This window comes from Leptodactylus fuscus, chromosome 4, assembly GCF_031893055.1.
Source record: "Leptodactylus fuscus isolate aLepFus1 chromosome 4, aLepFus1.hap2, whole genome shotgun sequence".
NCBI lineage: Eukaryota > Metazoa > Chordata > Amphibia > Anura > Leptodactylidae > Leptodactylus > Leptodactylus fuscus.
The window spans coordinates 158576227-158595976 of NC_134268.1; the positions used below are offsets into that span (position 1 = coordinate 158576227).

At 43.2% G+C, this 19750-nt stretch overlaps 1 protein-coding gene across 1 annotated transcript in view; it reads left to right on the plus strand.

Annotated features, from left to right (window-relative positions):
- The window catches only part of TRAK1 (trafficking kinesin protein 1), a 146157-nt gene that overhangs the window by 22478 nt on the left and 103929 nt on the right, over positions 1-19750 (plus strand). The window lies entirely within an intron of this gene.

Here is a 19750-nt window from a genome sequence, read left to right on the forward strand (position 1 = left end):
GACCAATTCATGGTGGAGGGAGCCTCTAACCAGCCCAGTTTGGACCAATTCATGGTGGAGGGAGCCTCTAAACAGCCCAGTTTGGGCAAATTCATGGTGGAGGGAGCCTCTAAAAAACCCAGTTTGGACCAATTCATGGTGGAGGGAGCCTCTAATTAGCCCAGTTTGGACCAATTAATTGTGGAGGGAGCCTCTAACCAGCCCAGTTTGGACCAATTAATGGTGGAGGGAGCCTCTAACCACCCCAGTTTGGGCAAATTCATGGTGGAGGGAGCCTCTAACCAGCCCAGTTTGGACCAATTAATGGTGGAGGGAGCCTCTAAACAGCCAAGTTTTGGGAAATTCATGGTGGAGGGAGCCTCTAACCAGCCCAGTTTGGACCAATTCATGGTGGAGGGAGCCTCTAAACAGCCCAGTTTGGGCAAATTCATGGTGGAGGGAGCCTCTAAAAAACCCAGTTTGGACCAATTCATGGTGGAGGGAGCCTCTAATTAGCCCAGTTTGGACCAATTAATTGTGGAGGGAGCCTCTAACCAGCCCAGTTTGGGCAAATTCATGGTGGAGGGAGCCTCTAACCAGCCCAGTTTGGACCAATTCATGGTGGAGGGAGCCTCTAACCAGCCCAGTTTGGACCAATTCATGGTGGAGGGAGCCTCTAAAAAACCCAGTTTGGACCAATTCATGGTGGAGGGAGCCTCTAAACAGCCCAGTTTGGGCAAATTCATGGTGGAAGGAGCCTCTAACCAGCAGAGTTGTGGGAAAGCAGGGTGGAGGGAGCCTCTAACCAGCAGAGTTGGGGGAAATCATGTTGGAGGGAGCCTAGTATTAGCAGAATTGTGCAACGCTTATGGTGGATGAGTATGAGGATGCGGAGGAATTGGAGAGGTTGAGTACAGACATGGAGTTTCATGTTGGGGTGCTTTACACAGGTGGGCACAAAAATGAAGGCTCTATCCAGTGGTGGTTCATTTTTATCAAAGTGAGCCGTCGGCACTCTCAGCTGACAGACGGGTGCGCTTGTCAGTGATGATGCCACCGGCTGCACTGAACACCCTCTCAGATAGGACGCTGGCGGCAGGACAGGACAGCACCTCCAAGGCATATAGGGCAAGTTCAAGCCACAGGTCCAACTTCGACACCCAATACGTGTAGGGCGCAGAGGGGTCGGAGAGGACAGGGCTGTGGTCGGAAAGGTATTCCCGCAACATGCGCCTATACTTCTCACGCCTGGTGACACTAGGACCCTCCGTGGCGGCACTTTGGCGAGGGGGTGCCATCAAGGTGTCCCAGACCTTAGACAGTGTGCCCCTCGTTTGTGTGGACCGGTGAGAACTTGGTTGCCTACTGGAGGAACTGCCCTCCCTGCCGCCAACGTCACATGCTGGAAACATCTCCATCATATTCTGCACCAATTGCCTGTGGCAAGCATTGATGCGATTGGCCCTCCCCTCTACCGGAATAAAAGACGAGATGTTGTTTTTATACCGGGGGTCAAGGATAGCAAAGATCCAGTACTGGTTGTCCTCCATGATTTTGACAATACGCTTGTCGGTTGTAAAGCACCCCAACATGAACTCAGCCATGTCTGCCACAGTGTTAGTTGGCATGACTCCTCTGGCCCCACCGGAAAGTTCAATCTCCATTTCCTCCTCATCCTCCATGTCTACCCATCCGCGCTGCAACAATGGGACGATTCGAAGTTGCCCGGAAGCCTCCTGTATCACCATCACATCATCGGACAACTCTTCTTCCTCCTCCTCCTCCTCCTCCTCCTCCATTAAACGCAGTGAAGCGGACAGATGTGTGGACCTACTCTCCAGCTGTGACGGATCGGATGCTATCCCTAACTCCTCTGTGTGATCTGAGTTATCCCTGATGTCAATCAGGGATTCTCTCAGAACACACAAGAGCGGGATTGTAAGGCTCACCATCGCATCCTCAGAGCTCACCCTCCTTGTGGACTCCTCAAAGACCCGTAGGATGTCACAAAGGTCTCTCATCCATGGCCACTCATGGATGTGAAACTGAGGCAGCTGACTTTGTGGCACCCTAGGGTTTTGTAGCTGGTATTCCATCAAAGGTCTCTGCTGCTCAACCACTCTATTCAACATCTGAAACGTTGAGTTCCAGCGTGTGGGGACGTCGCACAAAAGCCGGTGTTGTGGCACATGCAGGCGTTGCTGGAGAGATTTTAAGCTAGCAGCGGCTACTGTCGACTTGCGAAAGTGGGCGCACATGCGCCGCACTTTCACCAGTAGCTCTGGAACATTGGGGTAGCTCTTTAGGAAACGTTGCACCACTAGGTTGAAGACGTGGGCCAGGCATGGAACATGTTGGAGTCCGGCAAGCTCCAGAGCTGCTACCAGGTTCCGGCCGTTATCACAAACGACCATGCCTGGGCCCAGGTGCAGCGGCTCAAACCATATTGCCGTCTCATCGAGGAGGGCATCCCTCACCTCGGAGGCAGTGTGCTGTCTGTCCCCCAAGCTGATCAGCTTCAGCACAGCCTGCTGACGTCTACCAACGCCAGTGCTGCAACGTTTCCAACTCGTAGCTGGGGTCAATCTAACAGCGGAGGAGGAGGCGGTGGCGGAGGAGGAGGCGGTGGCGGAGGAGGAGGCGGTAGAGGAGGAGGAGGAGGGGGGTGTTCTTCTCGTGTCCCTGCCAGGAATGTTAGGCGGGGAGACGAGGTACACCGGGCCAGTTTGGGAAGCATTCCAACCTCAACTACATTCACCCAGTGTGCCGTCAGTGAAATGTAGCGTCCCTGTCCGCATGCACTTGTCCACGCGTCGGTGGTCAAGTGGACCTTTGTGCAAAGCGCGGAACTAAGGGCCCGCCTGATGTTGAGTGACACGTGCTGGTGCAAGGCGGGGACGGCACACCGGGAGAAGTAGTGACGGCTAGGGACGGCATAGCGAGGTGCCGCAGTTGCCATCAGGTCCAGGAAGGCGGGAGTTTCAACAAGCCGGAACGCCAACATCTCCTGGGCCAGCAGTTTAGCGATGTTGGCGTTCAAGGCTTGCGCGTGTGGGTGGTTAGCAGTGTATTTCTGCCGCCGCTCCAATGTCTGAGAGATGGTGGGTTGTTGTAAAGAAACGCCTGATGGTGCCTTTGATGGTGCAGGAGAAGGAGATAAGACAGGACCAGGGGAGGATGAGGTAGAAGTCAACAAAGTGGCGGAGGCAGATGAAGTGGTGTCCTGGCTCGTCCTCTGGAGTGCATCGCCAGCACAGTCAGCAGTGGCAGTGGCAGAGGCAGAGGCAGTGGCAGTGGCGTGAACGGCAGGCGGCCTTTGTCCTGCCGTTGCTGCCTGCCACTGATTCCAGTGCTTGGATTCCAAATGACGGCGCATTGAAGTGGTGGACAGGTTGCTCTTCTCAGAGCCCCTAATCAATTTCGAGAGGCAAATTGTGCAGACAACACTATATCTGTCCTCGGCGCATTCCTTGAAAAAACTCCACACCTTCGAGAAACGTGCCCTCGAGGTGGGAGTTTTTCGGGGCTGGGTACGAACTGGAACATCTTGGGAGATTCCGGGTGTGGCCTGGCTTCGCCTAAGCTGCTGACCTCTGCCTCTGCCTCTAGCTACCCTTTTTGGTGCTGCACCTGCCTCAACATCCACACTACTTTCCCCGCTTGACATCCCCCCTGTCCAGGTCGGGTCAGTGTCCTCATCATCCACCACTTCCTCTTCCAACTCCTGTCTCATCTCCTCCTCCCGCACAATGCGCCGGTCAACTGGATGCCCTGACGGCAACTGCGTCACATCATCGTCGATGAGGGTGGGTTGCTGGTCATCCACCACCAAATCGAACGGAGATGGAGGAGACTCTAGTGTTTGAGCATCTGGACACAGATGCTCCTCTGTTAGGTTCGTGGAATCGTGACGTGGAGAGGCAGGTTGAGGGACAATGAAAGGAGCGGAGAACAGCTCTGGGGAGCAGGGACAGTTTGGGTTATTGTTCTGTAAAGCTTCGGAATTTTGGGAGGAAGGAAGACAAGACTGTTGGGTAATAGGAGGAGAGGAGGCAGAGTCTGACTGGCTGCTGGACAATGTGCTGTAAGCGTTCTCTGACAGCCATTGCAAGACCTGTTCCTGGTTCTCGGGCCTACTAAGGTTTGTACCCTGCAGTTTAGTTAATGTGGCAAGCAACCCTGGCACTGTGGAGTGGCGCAATGCTTGCTGCCCCACAGGAGTAGGCACGGGACGCCCTGTGGCTTCACTGCTACCTTGCTCCCCAGAACCATTCCCCCGACCTCGCCCACGGCCTCGTCCACGTCCCTTTCCGGGAGCCTTGCGCATTTTGAATTCCTAGTTAGAAATTGGCACTGTATACCAGTAGTAAAAATTGTGGGTGCACGTAACCCCAATATATTCTTTGAATTCCCAGTCAGAAACTGGCACTATATGGCAGTAGCAAGAAATGAGGGTATTTGTATTCCCAATATACTCTTTGAATTCCCAGTCAGACAATGGCACTGTATACCAGTAGTAAAAATTGTGGGTGCACGTAACCCCAATATATTCTTTGAATTCCCAGTCAGAAACTGGCACTATATGGCAGTAGCAAGAAATGAGGGTATTTGTATTCCCAATATACTCTTTGAATTCCCAGTCAGACAATGGCACTGTATACCAGTAGTAAAAATTGTGGGTGCACGTAACCCCAATATATTCTTTGAATTCCCAGTCAGAAACTGGCACTATATGGCAGTAGCAAGAAATGAGGGTATTTGTATTCCCAATATACTCTTTGAATTCCCAGTCAGACAATGGCACTGTATACCAGTAGTAAAAATTGTGGGTGCACGTAACCCCAATATATTCTTTGAATTCCCAGTCAGAAACTGGCACTATATGGCAGTAGCAAGAAATGAGGGTATTTGTATTCCCAATATACTCTTTGAATTCCCAGTCAGACAATGGCACTGTATACCAGTAGTAAAAATTGTGGGTGCACGTAACCCCAATATATTCTTTGAATTCCCAGTCAGAAACTGGCACTATATGGCAGTAGCAAGAAATGAGGGTATTTGTATTCCCAATATACTCTTTGAATTCCCAGTCAGACAATGGCACTGTATACCAGTAGTAAAAATTGTGGGTGCACGTAACCCCAATATATTCTTTGAATTCCCAGTCAGAAACTGGCACTATATGGCAGTAGCAAGAAATGAGGGTATTTGTATTCCCAATATACTCTTTGAATTCCCAGTCAGACAATGGCACTGTATACCAGTAGTAAAAATTGTGGGTGCACGTAACCCCAATATATTCTTTGAATTCCCAGTCAGAAACTGGCACTATATGGCAGTAGCAAGAAATGAGGGTATTTGTATTCCCAATATACTCTTTGAATTCCCAGTCAGACAATGGCACTGTATACCAGTAGTAAAAATTGTGGGTGCACGTAACCCCAATATATTCTTTGAATTCCCAGTCAGAAACTGGCACTATATGGCAGTAGCAAGAAATGAGGGTATTTGTATTCCCAATATACTCTTTGAATTCCCAGTCAGACAATGGCACTGTATACCAGTAGTAAAAATTGTGGGTGCACGTAACCCCAATATATTCTTTGAATTCCCAGTCAGAAACTGGCACTATATGGCAGTAGCAAGAAATGAGGGTATTTGTATTCCCAATATACTCTTTGAATTCCCAGTCAGACAATGGCACTGTATACCAGTAGTAAAAATTGTGGGTGCACGTAACCCCAATATATTCTTTGAATTCCCAGTCAGAAACTGGCACTATATGGCAGTAGCAAGAAATGAGGGTATTTGTATTCCCAATATACTCTTTGAATTCCCAGTCAGACAATGGCACTGTATACCAGTAGTAAAAATTGTGGGTGCACGTAACCCCAATATATTCTTTGAATTCCCAGTCAGAAACTGGCACTATATGGCAGTAGCAAGAAATGAGGGTATTTGTATTCCCAATATACTCTTTGAATTCCCAGTCAGACAATGGCACTGTATACCAGTAGTAAAAATTGTGGGTGCACGTAACCCCAATATATTCTTTGAATTCCCAGTCAGAAACTGGCACTATATGGCAGTAGCAAGAAATGAGGGTATTTGTATTCCCAATATACTCTTTGAATTCCCAGTCAGACAATGGCACTGTATACCAGTAGTAAAAATTGTGGGTGCACGTAACCCCAATATATTCTTTGAATTCCCAGTCAGAAACTGGCACTATATGGCAGTAGCAAGAAATGAGGGTATTTGTATTCCCAATATACTCTTTGAATTCCCAGTCAGACAATGGCACTGTATACCAGTAGTAAAAATTGTGGGTGCACGTAACCCCAATATATTCTTTGAATTACCAGTCAGAAACTGGCACTATATGGCAGTAGCAAGAAATGAGGGTATTTATAACCCCAATATATTCTTTGAATTCCCAGTCAGACAATGGCACTGTATACCAGTAGTAAAAATTGTGGGTGCACGTAACCCCAATATATTCTTTGAATTCCCAGTCAGAAACTGGCACTATATGGCAGTAGCAAGAAATGAGGGTATTTGTATTCCCAATATACTCTTTGAATTCCCAGTCAGACAATGGCACTGTATACCAGTAGTAAAAATTGTGGGTGCACGTAACCCCAATATATTCTTTGAATTCCCAGTCAGAAACTGGCACTATATGGCAGTAGCAAGAAATGAGGGTATTTGTATTCCCAATATACTCTTTGAATTCCCAGTCAGACAATGGCACTGTATACCAGTAGTAAAAATTGTGGGTGCACGTAACCCCAATATATTCTTTGAATTCCCAGTCAGAAACTGGCACTATATGGCAGTAGCAAGAAATGAGGGTATTTGTATTCCCAATATACTCTTTGAATTCCCAGTCAGACAATGGCACTGTATACCAGTAGTAAAAATTGTGGGTGCACGTAACCCCAATATATTCTTTGAATTCCCAGTCAGAAACTGGCACTATATGGCAGTAGCAAGAAATGAGGGTATTTGTATTCCCAATATACTCTTTGAATTCCCAGTCAGACAATGGCACTGTATACCAGTAGTAAAAATTGTGGGTGCACGTAACCCCAATATATTCTTTGAATTCCCAGTCAGAAACTGGCACTATATGGCAGTAGCAAGAAATGAGGGTATTTGTATTCCCAATATACTCTTTGAATTCCCAGTCAGACAATGGCACTGTATACCAGTAGTAAAAATTGTGGGTGCACGTAACCCCAATATATTCTTTGAATTCCCAGTCAGAAACTGGCACTATATGGCAGTAGCAAGAAATGAGGGTATTTGTATTCCCAATATACTCTTTGAATTCCCAGTCAGACAATGGCACTGTATACCAGTAGTAAAAATTGTGGGTGCACGTAACCCCAATATATTCTTTGAATTCCCAGTCAGAAACTGGCACTATATGGCAGTAGCAAGAAATGAGGGTATTTGTATTCCCAATATACTCTTTGAATTCCCAGTCAGACAATGGCACTGTATACCAGTAGTAAAAATTGTGGGTGCACGTAACCCCAATATATTCTTTGAATTACCAGTCAGAAACTGGCACTATATGGCAGTAGCAAGAAATGAGGGTATTTATAACCCCAATATATTCTTTGAATTCCCAGTCAGACAATGGCACTGTATACCAGTAGTAAAAATTGTGGGTGCACGTAACCCCAATATATTTGAATTCCCAGTCAGAAACTGGCACTATATGGCAGTAGCAAGAAATGAGGGTATTTGTATTCCCAATATACTCTTTGAATTCCCAGTCAGACAATGGCACTGTATACCAGTAGTAAAAATTGTGGGTGCACGTAACCCCAATATATTCTTTGAATTCCCAGTCAGACACTGGCACTATATGGCAGTAGCAAGAAATGAGGGTATTTGTATTCCCAATATATTCTTTGAATTCCCAGTCAGACAATGGCACTGTATACCAGTAGTAAAAATTGTGGGTGCACGTAACCCCAATATATTCTTTGAATTACCAGTCAGAAACTGGCACTATATGGCAGTAGCAAGAAATGAGGGTATTTGTATTCCCAATATATTCTTTGAATTCCCAGTCAGACAATGGCACTGTATACCAGTAGTAAAAATTGTGGGTGTATATAGCCCCAATTCTATTGCTAGGGGACTTGCAGGGTATTTCTGGGGTGAAGGTGGGGGGGCACACCGTTGGAACGGGTATCGGGGTATATATCGGGTATACGGGAATACACTGACAGTGTATTCCATTCAGGATCCTGGGAAAGCTGGGTTGCGGCGATTGAGCCCGTCAGTGCCACGTTACACTGACAAGCTTCTCCCTGGAATTTAGCTCTTACAAGAGCTGTTGGTTGTCTTCTCCTTCCTATCCTAGCCTGTCCCTGCCTACCCAGAATCTAAGCCCTAGCTAGCTGGACGGAAACCTCCGTCCTCGGTGAATTGCAAGCTCAGAATGACGCGAAGCTGGGCGTCGCTGTTCTTTTAAATTAGAGGTCACATGTTTTCGGCAGCCAATGGGTTTTGCCTACTTTTTTCAACGTCACCGGTGTCGTAGTTCCTGTCCCACCTACCCTGCGCTGTTATTGGAGCAAAAAAGGCGCCAGGGAAGGTGGGAGGGGAATCGAGTAATGGCGCACTTTACCACGCGGTGTTCGATTCGATTCGAACATGCCGAACAGCCTAATATCCGATCGAACATGAGTTCGATAGAACACTGTTCGCTCATCTCTACTTGTCACCTTCTGTTTCCTTGTCATGAACCCACCATGACTGTGCAGGCTTTGACCTTTGACATGCCAAGAAGCATGAATTGTTACGTAATTCGAGTGGCCGAGCACAGGACTGCGCTTAGGTAACACCTGCTGATGGAACGTCACTATCATTTACACTACCATTACACAAGGTGTAGGAGGTCAGAGTACAAGACCATTCATAAAGTCATATTTGCCTTTGTAATAGCTGCTTGTTCCCTAGAAGGTGGAAGCTTGTGGAGGCTCTAGACAGACTTGACTATTGTGAGTACTATAACAGGTAAACTCTTTTCTTCCATAGTAATTGTGCTGCAGTAGAAAAAAAATCACACTGTATGACTAGTGATCCAATTTTGCATTTTACATTAATATGTCAGTCTCTGAATTATGACCACAAGATAAGGGATTCAATCGACATTTAAGGGAATGGAAAGTTTAGGATTGTCTACCAGTGTTCTGGCTGTAACTAAGAATTGTCTGATATAGCTGCTGGCTGCCCTCTAGTGGCTATTTGGTTGTATTGACCAAAAATTACAGGCCATAATCTGTGTTTATTAAACTGGAGTACTGCTGAACCTGTTTAGGAGTATTTTAGAAGACCGCAACAGCAGTATATGCTCTGAAGTACTTGTAGGGGTTTCTCTCTTGTCAAGGGTTCCTCTGTGGTAAAAAGGATGGGAATGACTGTACTCCCAGTTACTGGCAGGGTAGGTCTCCTTGGGTTAAATCTGCTGTATGTTTCCTAAAAGTAAAAAGAAATCATTCACTTTTAAAATCTGTAGATTTTGCAGAGACTCCACATGTAGTCTGCAAAAATATCTGCCACCTTATATATTACTTATGTATTTGATAGTGGAATTTGTCTGAAACAAATCCATGCTCATTTAGCAGCCGAAATCGCCATGCTGAAGATTAAAAACCCCTCACCACAGGTCACTTTCAATGCAGTAAAATTTCCGCAGCATGCAGATATGATCTGCAAAATCTTATCCATTCACTTGCTACTGTAATCTGCTGAGTATTTTACCAGTGCAGATCTGCAGCTAAAATTATAAGCATCTCTGTCCCAAAGTAATTCATTTTGTAAATTTTACGTTAAAACTGGTGTTCACATGTAAGAAAAAAATTGTTGGCCATTAAAATCTACTATAGTTATAAAGCTACTGCTCAGCTAAATCTGACAAATGCTTAATTTTTTCTGCCCTCATCAGAGTTATTGGTACACTACTGATAGCACTGTATTGTCAAGTGGGCGGTCTTTACTGGCCATCATCCTCAATAGGCAGCGGAGAGAATTTTAGAAAATATCATGACACTCCAGTAGGTTGGGGATTTTGGTGCACAGAGATGGTTTCACCCTCTTTAATTCAGTTGATAGTAGCACATTTATTAGTGATATTACAGTAAATTTTTAGTCCTTATAGGACCTTCGTCAGACCATCGGATTGCCTTAGATATAATAGAATAGAGGTCAGTGATAAGCAGATGGTTCCACTATGGAGAATGTCCATACAATGAATAAAAAAACAATCCAACCGGTAATATTCTCTACACGTTCCTTAAGTGAGTGGGGTCTCATATACCACATTCATTCAGGCTTGAGATAAGGGCACTGCCTGAAATGTTGCCGGGTGTGTTCATTCGCACAGACCTCCTCCCACAGGTAATGTCTGTTCAGCATCTGCTCTGTGAATTTATGCTATGGACATTGTGGGACAATATATGAAGTCTTCTACAAGCTAGCAGATGACTCCTGTATGTTATTACAAGCTGGTACCCACGACTTCATCTGCGGTGATTGTAGAAGTGGGTATATACAGGCGTGGGTAAGGTTTTCATAGTGTGTATAAGGTATGGGATATGAAATGTAACTTTGTATCTTGTTTTTGCTGTAATTCAGAGAATACGTGAGACTTTTGTGTTGAAGTTAATTTGTATTTGAGCTGCTATACGGTGTTGTGAGAAACTGTACATAGTGACTTTGGGACAGAAGTATTTGAAGTTAACCCTTTCCCGTCGATGGCATTTTTTGATTTTCGTTTTTGACTCCCCTCCTTCTAAACCCCATAACTTTTTTATTTCTCCGCTCCCAGAGCCATATGAGGTCTTAATTTTTCCTGGGACAAATTTTTCTTCATGATGCCACCATTATTTATTCTATATAATGTACTGGGAAGCAGGAAAAAAATTCTGAATGGGGTGGATTTGACGAAAAAATGCATTTCTGCGACTTTCTTATGGGCTTTGATTTTACAGCGTTCACTGTGAAACCAAAATGACATGTCCCCTGTATTCTGTGTTTCGTTACGATTCCGGGGATACCAAATTTATATGGTTTTATTTACATTTTGACCCCTTAAAAAAATCCAAAACTGTGTTTAAAATTTTTTTTTTGAAAAGTCGCCATATTCCGACAGCCGTAACTTTTTTTATCTGTCCGTGTACGGGGATGTATAGGGCGTCTTTTTTTGCGGGGTCGGGTGTACTTTTTAGTTCTACCATTTTCGGGAAATGTTATTGCTTTGATCACTTTTTATTCAAATTTTTATCAGAATCAAAACAGTGAAAAAACGGCGGTTTGGCACTTTTGACCATTTTTCCCGCTACGGCGTTTACCGAACAGGAAAAATATTTGTATAGCTTTGTAGAGCGGGCGATTTCGGACGCGGGGATACCTAACATGTATGTGTTTCACAGTTTTTAACTACTTTTATATGTGTTCTAGGGAAAGGGGGGTGATTTTGAATTTTTAATCCTTTTTATTTGTTTTTATTTTTTTTTAACTTTTTTTTTAAAACTTTTTTTTTTTTTGCATTTATTTAGACCGCCTAGGGGTATTGACATGGGTGGGCGGTGTCGCGGATTGTCAGAGCGGTGGGGGTCGGCAAACATGGCTGCTCCGGAGCGTTATAGAGAGCCTCCTGGAGTATCGTTAAGGTGAGGGGCAAAGTAGTAAGGTATATGTATATGTGACTGTGTGGGGTTAGGGGCGAGGCTGCAGAGGGCAATATGAATTTTGTGGCTTGCTATGGTCCAAAGTGTGTGAGATTGCAGAGATGGTGGTGTGAGTTTGGGTTTTGTGGGGGTCCTGGCACAAACGTATGTGCGCTATTGTGACGAAAAGTAGCCTATTGCGCAATCGGGTGTATTAACTATGTTTGTGGAAACTTTCAGCCAAATTGGTCGAGCGGGTTTTGCGTGATTGACTAACAAACATCCAAACACACAAACCCACACAGTACGAAAACCTTACCCGCGCCTGTATATACCCACTTCTACAATCACCGCAGACGAAGTCGCGGGTACCAGCTAGTGTTAAATAAAATCGGAACAATTCTTGAACAATTTTGTCCATTCTTTTGTGGGACACAAAAGTTTGATTTGTCCTACATTTCTTTTTTCTTTTTTTTAATGTAGATTGTGAGCCCCATATAGGGATCACAATGTACTTTTTTTTAATTTTTTTTTTTATCAGTATTAGAGATGAGTGAACACTAGAGATGAGCGAGTACTGTTCGGATCAGCCGATCTGAACAGCACGCACGTATTGAAATGAATGGAAGCACCTGGTACTTCCACTTTGACGCCGGCCGCTTAACCCCCCGCGTGCCGGCTACGTCCATTCATTACAATGCGTGCGTGCTGTTCGGATCAACTGATCCGAACAGTACTCGCTCATCTCTAGAACACTATTCGAAACAGCTGTTTCGAATAGCACGCTCCCATAGAAATGAATGGAAGCGGCCGGCACGCAGACTTTGCCGGCGGCCGGCTGCTTAACCCCACGCATGCCGGCTACGTCCATTCATTTCTATGGGACTGTGCTATTCGAAACGGCTGTTTCGAATAGTGTTCGCTCATCTCTAATCCGTATGTCTTTATAGAATGGGAGGCAATCCACGCAAACACAGGGAGAACATACAAACTCCTTGCAGATGTTGTTCCTGAAGGGATTCGAACCCAGAACTCCAGCGCTTCAAGGCTGTAGTGCTAACCCCTCAGCCCCAATTTGTCCTACATTTCTGTCGTACATTTCTGTCCTACAGTATCTGATCCATTTTTATTTAACATTGACTCTACATAAAAAGGATTGTCATCGTTTTCCAGCCGAATTCCCCCTTTTTTTGTCATTCGTTTTTTGTATTGGCAACTGATGAACGTCAAAACATGATGTGAATGGCCCCTTAACTGTAGATCTGTCATTCTGATGTTCAAGTTGTACGGAATCCCCATTGAATATTAATAGCCAATTCTCCAGTTCCTTAAGGCTAAGGCCCCATGAAACGAACTGCAACTTTAATTTAAAAAAAGGGAAAAAAAAAAATATGTCAGTGGAAACGCTTTGCGTTCTTTTCTGTAGCCTTTTCCACTGCAGAGTTGCTGTGTTTTTCCCTGCTCTGCTTATTTAATGTATGCAGAAAAAGGTTTTCTTACTGCTGGTAAAATTGACATGCTGCGTTCTTCAAAAATCCCTGCTATCTATGGATGGGATCTGCCAGAATCTCATTCACTTTGCTGGTACTGTAAAACGCAGTGGGTGTTTTTTTCTGCTGCATTTCCACAGCAGGCAGAACGCAGTATTTCTGCATCGTGGAGCCTTAACCTAAAGGATGAGTGAGTTAAAGACGGTTATATTGCATGTGCCTCATTGTGAAATCTTAACAATTACACAATAGTGATTACTGATCAGTGGTAATTTTCACACCTTGTAGCATAAACTATAGTATAATGTAGCATTTCCGCAGATTTAAAGGGATGTTTTTTTAGTACCACCTTTTATAAGGATCCCAATATTTATCTACCTAATATTTTAACCAGTAGTTAAATTTGCACAGAGACCTAGTGACTTGGTGTCGTGGTGACCTCACTGACTATGTGGAGTTCATCCTTTCCCAATCCTGAACTTTGCACCTTCTGTAGTTTGAGTCCAGAAAAGCATGTGCATGAGGGGATCTAGTCTTCCAGGTATGTACGTCTGTCCTCTTCTTGTGTAAGGTAACCAGACTTGCAGGAAAAAGTCTATTAAGAGTCTGTAGACTGTTTTGTGCAAATTATTGTTAATGTAGTTTTTTTTATGATTTTATGTATCCTGTTCTCTGTATCTAGTTGTTGTTGTTGCATGTGTTTGTTTTTCCAACTAAAGGTGAGGTAACAGTGACAACATTAAAGTGGAATTCCAGCTTTAATAGGTGTGCGCCACATCTGATTACTTTTTAGGCTGCATTCACACTGTCACCATTGCTCCATTGTTTTTTCTCCCTTAGTAGATCAGAACAACTGATATTAAAGTTGCCAGATTGACAAATACAAATGGAAGATATTTTTGTGTGTGCGTGTCAGTCTTCACTGACAGAAATGTTAAAATATAATCAGATCGTCCCTTCTGTAGGCTTTCTAATTTTTAGATGGGGAAAAAAATGCTTTTCTGTATGGCCATGAAATGCGAAAATGACAAACTGTGCTGTAATTTACTGATCTTTGGAAGGCTACCTGGATTATATTGCAGTTTTCACAAAGAAACCATGGTGGGCGCTCATTGTCAGTATTGCTGAGGTTACAGATGTCACCCACCTCCTCTGATGTTACCCATATGTCACAACGTTTAATAACTTATAATACTAGAACTAATGGCACCAGGGAGCTTTGCAGTAAATGGGTGCTGTGTAATACACATTTGGCCACTGGATGGCACATGAAGCTTTTAGTAACAATTCTCAGCAATGAAAAGCTCTGCTGCAGTGTTCAGAAGCACCAACCTGGGTTTCAGGTACCCTCCACCCACACACAGTATCTATCTATCTATCTATCTATCTATCTATCTATCTATCTATCTATCTATCTATCATTATTCTTGAGAACAAAAAACTTTATTTTCTGGGTCCTGTTATTCATTTCACAGCAGATGCACTGAAACTGAAATGTGCAGATGTATATTTTTGCAGCACCAGAATTATTTAAATTTTACATTTTTAATTTTTATTTTATTGTTTATACAGCAGCAATATCTTTTACTCCAGAACTTTAGGAGAGAGTAGAGACGCTGCTGAAGTTTTTCCTGCTCAGCACTTCTCCCTTCCTAGCAGGTGGATGGGAGTGCTACATTGCTTCACTGTGAGATTAATGTAGGACATATTGGAATGTGACGGGCTAGAAAAATCCGCATCGGTTTTATCTAAGTGTAAAATTCCTGTTTATTGATCAATAGGACAGAAATAAATGAGATGTGGACTGGGTCAAGCACTATCATAGGATACAAGTTAATTTATTTCATTACCATAAAATGGTTCTAGGAAATGTTCCCGACTTTTGTGTTTTTGTTTTGTTTTTTTGTTGGTTTCTTTTTTCAACATTTTTTTTTTTTTTTATCATATTTTCCTCTATGAAATTTCCTGCTGCTGTTTAGTCCCATGACAGACTGTAAGGCTGGGGACCACTTTGTTGCGACATTACCACCCTATTTAACTACAGTACATCTTTATTTACCATTGTCATTACTATTGGAAAATAGAGTTACTGTCAAATACACCCTGAACTTGTAAAATGTCCATTTTTCATTTGGGGCATCTTAAATGTAAATAAATTCTAGGGCCATAGCTATAGAGACAGCAGGGGTAGCAGTCACCATCAGAGCCTGGACCCAATGGTCCTTCAGCCACATAAAATATATCACTTCTTTAAAGAGACGGATTACAGATCGGGACCTAGGAGCTTCCATTTCTGCCTCTAGTAGACCCGGTTTCTAAGGTTATGCTAACTATACCAATAACTATACTGGATCACCATATCAGCAGAGATATAGTCTCTGAATTTTGATATTCACGTCTTGATTTTTGCACCGAGAACACTTAGAATGTAGTGTAGTCTATCGCAAACATCTATCAGTGGCAACAACAGCTGCTGCAGTGAAAGCCATGTTTGCTATTGTTACCGCTGGAGGGTGACTTTTAGCTTTTACTACCCAACAAGGCGGCTCTTTTTTGTACTGTTCCCTATCACATGTCGTTTTGTCTTTGTTCACTCAGTGCATGCATTTGCCGTGTAAGATGATAGCAGCAGCACAGTAGAAGGTTTATCTGGTATTCTTATAATGTCGATCTATCTATGCCCTTGTAACCAGGTGCATGTATACAGGAGATGCTGCTAAGTGAATTCATGGCTCACATCCAAGAATAGATTGACTTTTGCAAATGAGGGACAATGCCGCGGAGTTCTTGTTTGTTCTCAAAGGTGTCTGCTCACAAAATCTTCACATGTGGTTTTATTAGGTAGTCCAATATTTTGATGATCTGTTTGATGATAGGTAATGTGTTTTTCTTCCAGGTGCAGATTAAGTTCTTATTCACACTAGTGAAGATAGTATACAGCAGTGTGTGTAAGCGTGTCTATCTATCTATCTATCTATCTATCTATCTATCTATCTATCAGTATGTATGTATGTATGTATGTGTATATACTGTACATATATATGGAAAGTATTGAGGACAAGCACTCCTTCTTTTTTGTCTTTTTTTCATTCCCCTCCTGGTTTTGTCTTCACAACCTGTCTGTATGACAGTACCGTAATGTATTAGAATCACTGATTCAGCAACCTTAGCTTGACACTTGACATTTTCAAAGACATTTGATGTGGTAAGTTAACAATTGCTGCATTAGTGCATTTAATGTGTTAAATGTCAAGTTACAGTTTGATACGAATTCTATTTTTATGTCAATCTAGCCTTGCCCATTTTCTGCTTTGTTTTGCCCAAATATTGCATTGCAATGGCTGAAATCCGCTGTAAAAATTCACAGCGTGTAAAAATCTGCACCCAAGGTCAGTTTCCATGCATATTCTGATTGTTATGCAGAGTATAGATAAGATTGGTTAAAATCTAAAAGCTTATCAGGATTCTCTGTATACCTAGCTTCAAGTCCTCAGTATACATTTTATGATTCTAGCATTTTCGATAAGAACGCCATATGTACGAGTTGTGGTCTCCGTGGAAACGCACTTCCTATAAAAATAATTGGCTAATAAACCTCTAAAATTTGGAAGTTGAGAAAATAATAAAAGCAGTGCACACACAGGACACACTGTAGTGCTCCATATCTGGTATCATATGCACAGTCTGTACACACTACAGTGATATTAGTATGTTTATACTGTTAGGTAACATTTAAAGGGTTATATAAGGGGGGGGGGGGAGATTTCTCTGTTACATAAATTGTGTCCCTTTTGTCCAGATGTGAAATAGTTATGTATTACAGTTTCTAGCTCACTTAATTTTCAGTGTTCAGTGTCCAAAAACCAGCATCCAGAAGAGGCAGACCCCATAGTACCGCAGCACAGCTAACCATTGCAGTGCCAAACAGATACCACCATGCTAGCCAAAATAACTTTGCAGAAGGGCCAAATGCCCTCCAACCTTTCCACCTTGTAATGGCAGCAGCAGTCCCTCCTAATAAAACCTTCCAAATTTTCTTTCCCCACATGCACACTCCTCATACTGTCTGGGGCCCCTCACAACAAGTCATAATATAAGAGAATAGCCTCCTTCCACCACTATCAGTATATAAAGTCTATACCTCCAGATTTCAGCATTCAGCTTGCAGAACGTCTCCCAGGTGGAGCCCCTGACGTCCTAGGCTTACTACATGAGATTAATAGGTCTGTAGAGGGCTTTGATGGCACATAGAAATCATCCATGTGGCGTGCTTGCTGTTTTTCCACAGACCTGTGTAGTCCATGGTCATATGATGGTCATACAGGTGCACAGCGTGTTAGCCATTCACCTGTGTGCTCATCACATGACCACGGGCTGTCCCTCACATGAACGTGGACTGATTTTTATCCATTGGAAGTAAGCAGAAAGAGTGACAGCAAGCAAAGATCTAGAAAACTGTGAAAATTGGTACATAAAATATTTTTGAAAATAACATATAATTGCTGAAACTGGACAGCCTCCATTAGCAAAATAGATATTGAGTGAGAATTGAGTGTGCTGCTATTTTGTGGTTTGTAACCCCGTGCACAGACCACTTATCGTAAAAGTACTAGATAACCATTTTTTTTTTACTCTTTTAGGTCTTTGCTCTTCTTGAATACAATCCATCTTTTCCTTTTATCCCATATTTGAGCTGAGCGTCCAAGCTCCCCGTCCTGTTATTTGCAGTATCCTTGCTATGGTATTCGTTTTGGTCTGATCCTAGAGCAAGGATGTAAGTTATTAGACAATATTAGAAGTATGAACTGACTATGGTTCCGGAATATCCACTTCAGAAGCATAGCCAAAAATTGCATAATAAATGAAGAGATATAAAGTTAATATTGATGTGAAGGCCAGCTACTGCTCAATTATATACTTGTGTTATTCATTAGTGACCGGAGAACCTGAAACTACAAGCAGCCATCTGCTAGCAGACTAAAATCCTAAGGGGCCAGTGTCATTAAGACATCTTTATGGGTTTCTGTTATGGAAAAGCATTACTTATGGCCACAGATACCTGTAATCCCTGTGATTTACAAGATGTGCAGTACTCGGGCTGTGGCTATTGCTTAGCGCAAGTCATGTAGTTATAGAGCTGAAGCGTCTCTATTTGTAGTCTTGGTATACGTCATCTGTCACATTGACATAAAGCGTTATCTGTCACATTGTATTTGGTAGACTTTATGCCGCACAACTGTGCCAGAGAGAGACTTTGTTGCCCAGAGCCGTGGTCAGAAGCACATGTGACTGAGAGACCCCATTTAACCTCATGTGAGCTTGTCTAAGCTGTGCTTGGGCTGCATTGTCTGTGGTTTCACAATCAGGCAGATGAGAACTAAAGGGGAGAGTAAATTATGATGTTGCGTAGCAATGTTACAGTCAGGGAAGGTATGCAATGCTACTAGTGCATGGGGAATCTAAAAGAGGACTGAGTGACTATGATATTGAGTATAGGTATGAGTGTGAAGGTGAATTAGACTGATATTTATAAGGATTCATTCAGATTACATTTTGTTTTTTTAAATCCATTTAACATATCTGATGCAAAAAATGGATTAAAAAAAAAAGATGCAAATAGACCATTTACATAGAAATCAGTGTTTAATGATGTGGGTTTTTTGTTTTTATTTTTGGAAGAACACAAATATATGGTATACTACATTTTGTTTCTGTCCAAAAATAATGATAGGAGTGGATCAGTTTGGTTTTTTTGTATAATTTTAACATTGATCTCTGGCTATCCATTTCTGTATGTTCTGCACGTTGCGTGCATCTCTTAAATGACATGGAATGGACAAAGCAGTGGTACAGTTTGGATCCTGTTGCTTGACCACTGCCACGTGAGAGAAGTGGCGAAGAACAATTGTCCCATGAATAGCTTTGACCAGGCAGGTGGACACAGGAGCAGCAGAGCAGGTTGCACTAATCCTCAGGATAACAAAGGCCTGCCACCAAAAGCGAAGGGTGCTGCAGGAAGGCAGTGTGTACCAAGTGAGTGCGTATAGAGATAGCGGTGAGTATGCTAGGCAGGCAGGATTCTAAGCTTCACCTTGAAGTTCCCTGTTCAAGAGTGTCCAGTCATGTTTAGAGTTGGCAAAACCCCCTGGGCTTTTTATTTGGGGGCCATAATGGAGCATTATTTTGTATGGGGGCAGGAGGGAAGTATTATACTATGTTGGGGCCCTTATGGGGTTTTATAGTGTGGAGACATTTAGGAGTCTTCTCCATTGTATGTTGAACAAAGGATGATCATCTATTGTATGGGAGCTGGATGGCATATCATATCTTATAAATCATATTTGTACATATGATGCATTTTGCCAGATTATGTCTGTTTTCCTGATGCCTGTAAGTTCGGAGGTATAGTTTTTGACTATAATAATCCACACAAGTCAGTGTCAATCTGTGCATAGGAATGTAGACTGGCTGCGTTGCATAAGACAGTCTGGTAGAAGAGGGATTGGCAGAGATTGAAAGGGCAGCCATTTTTATTCTGTGTGAACTGGTGCCTCAGCAGGGCCTTGTCAGTGATCTGGCTTTGTTTTA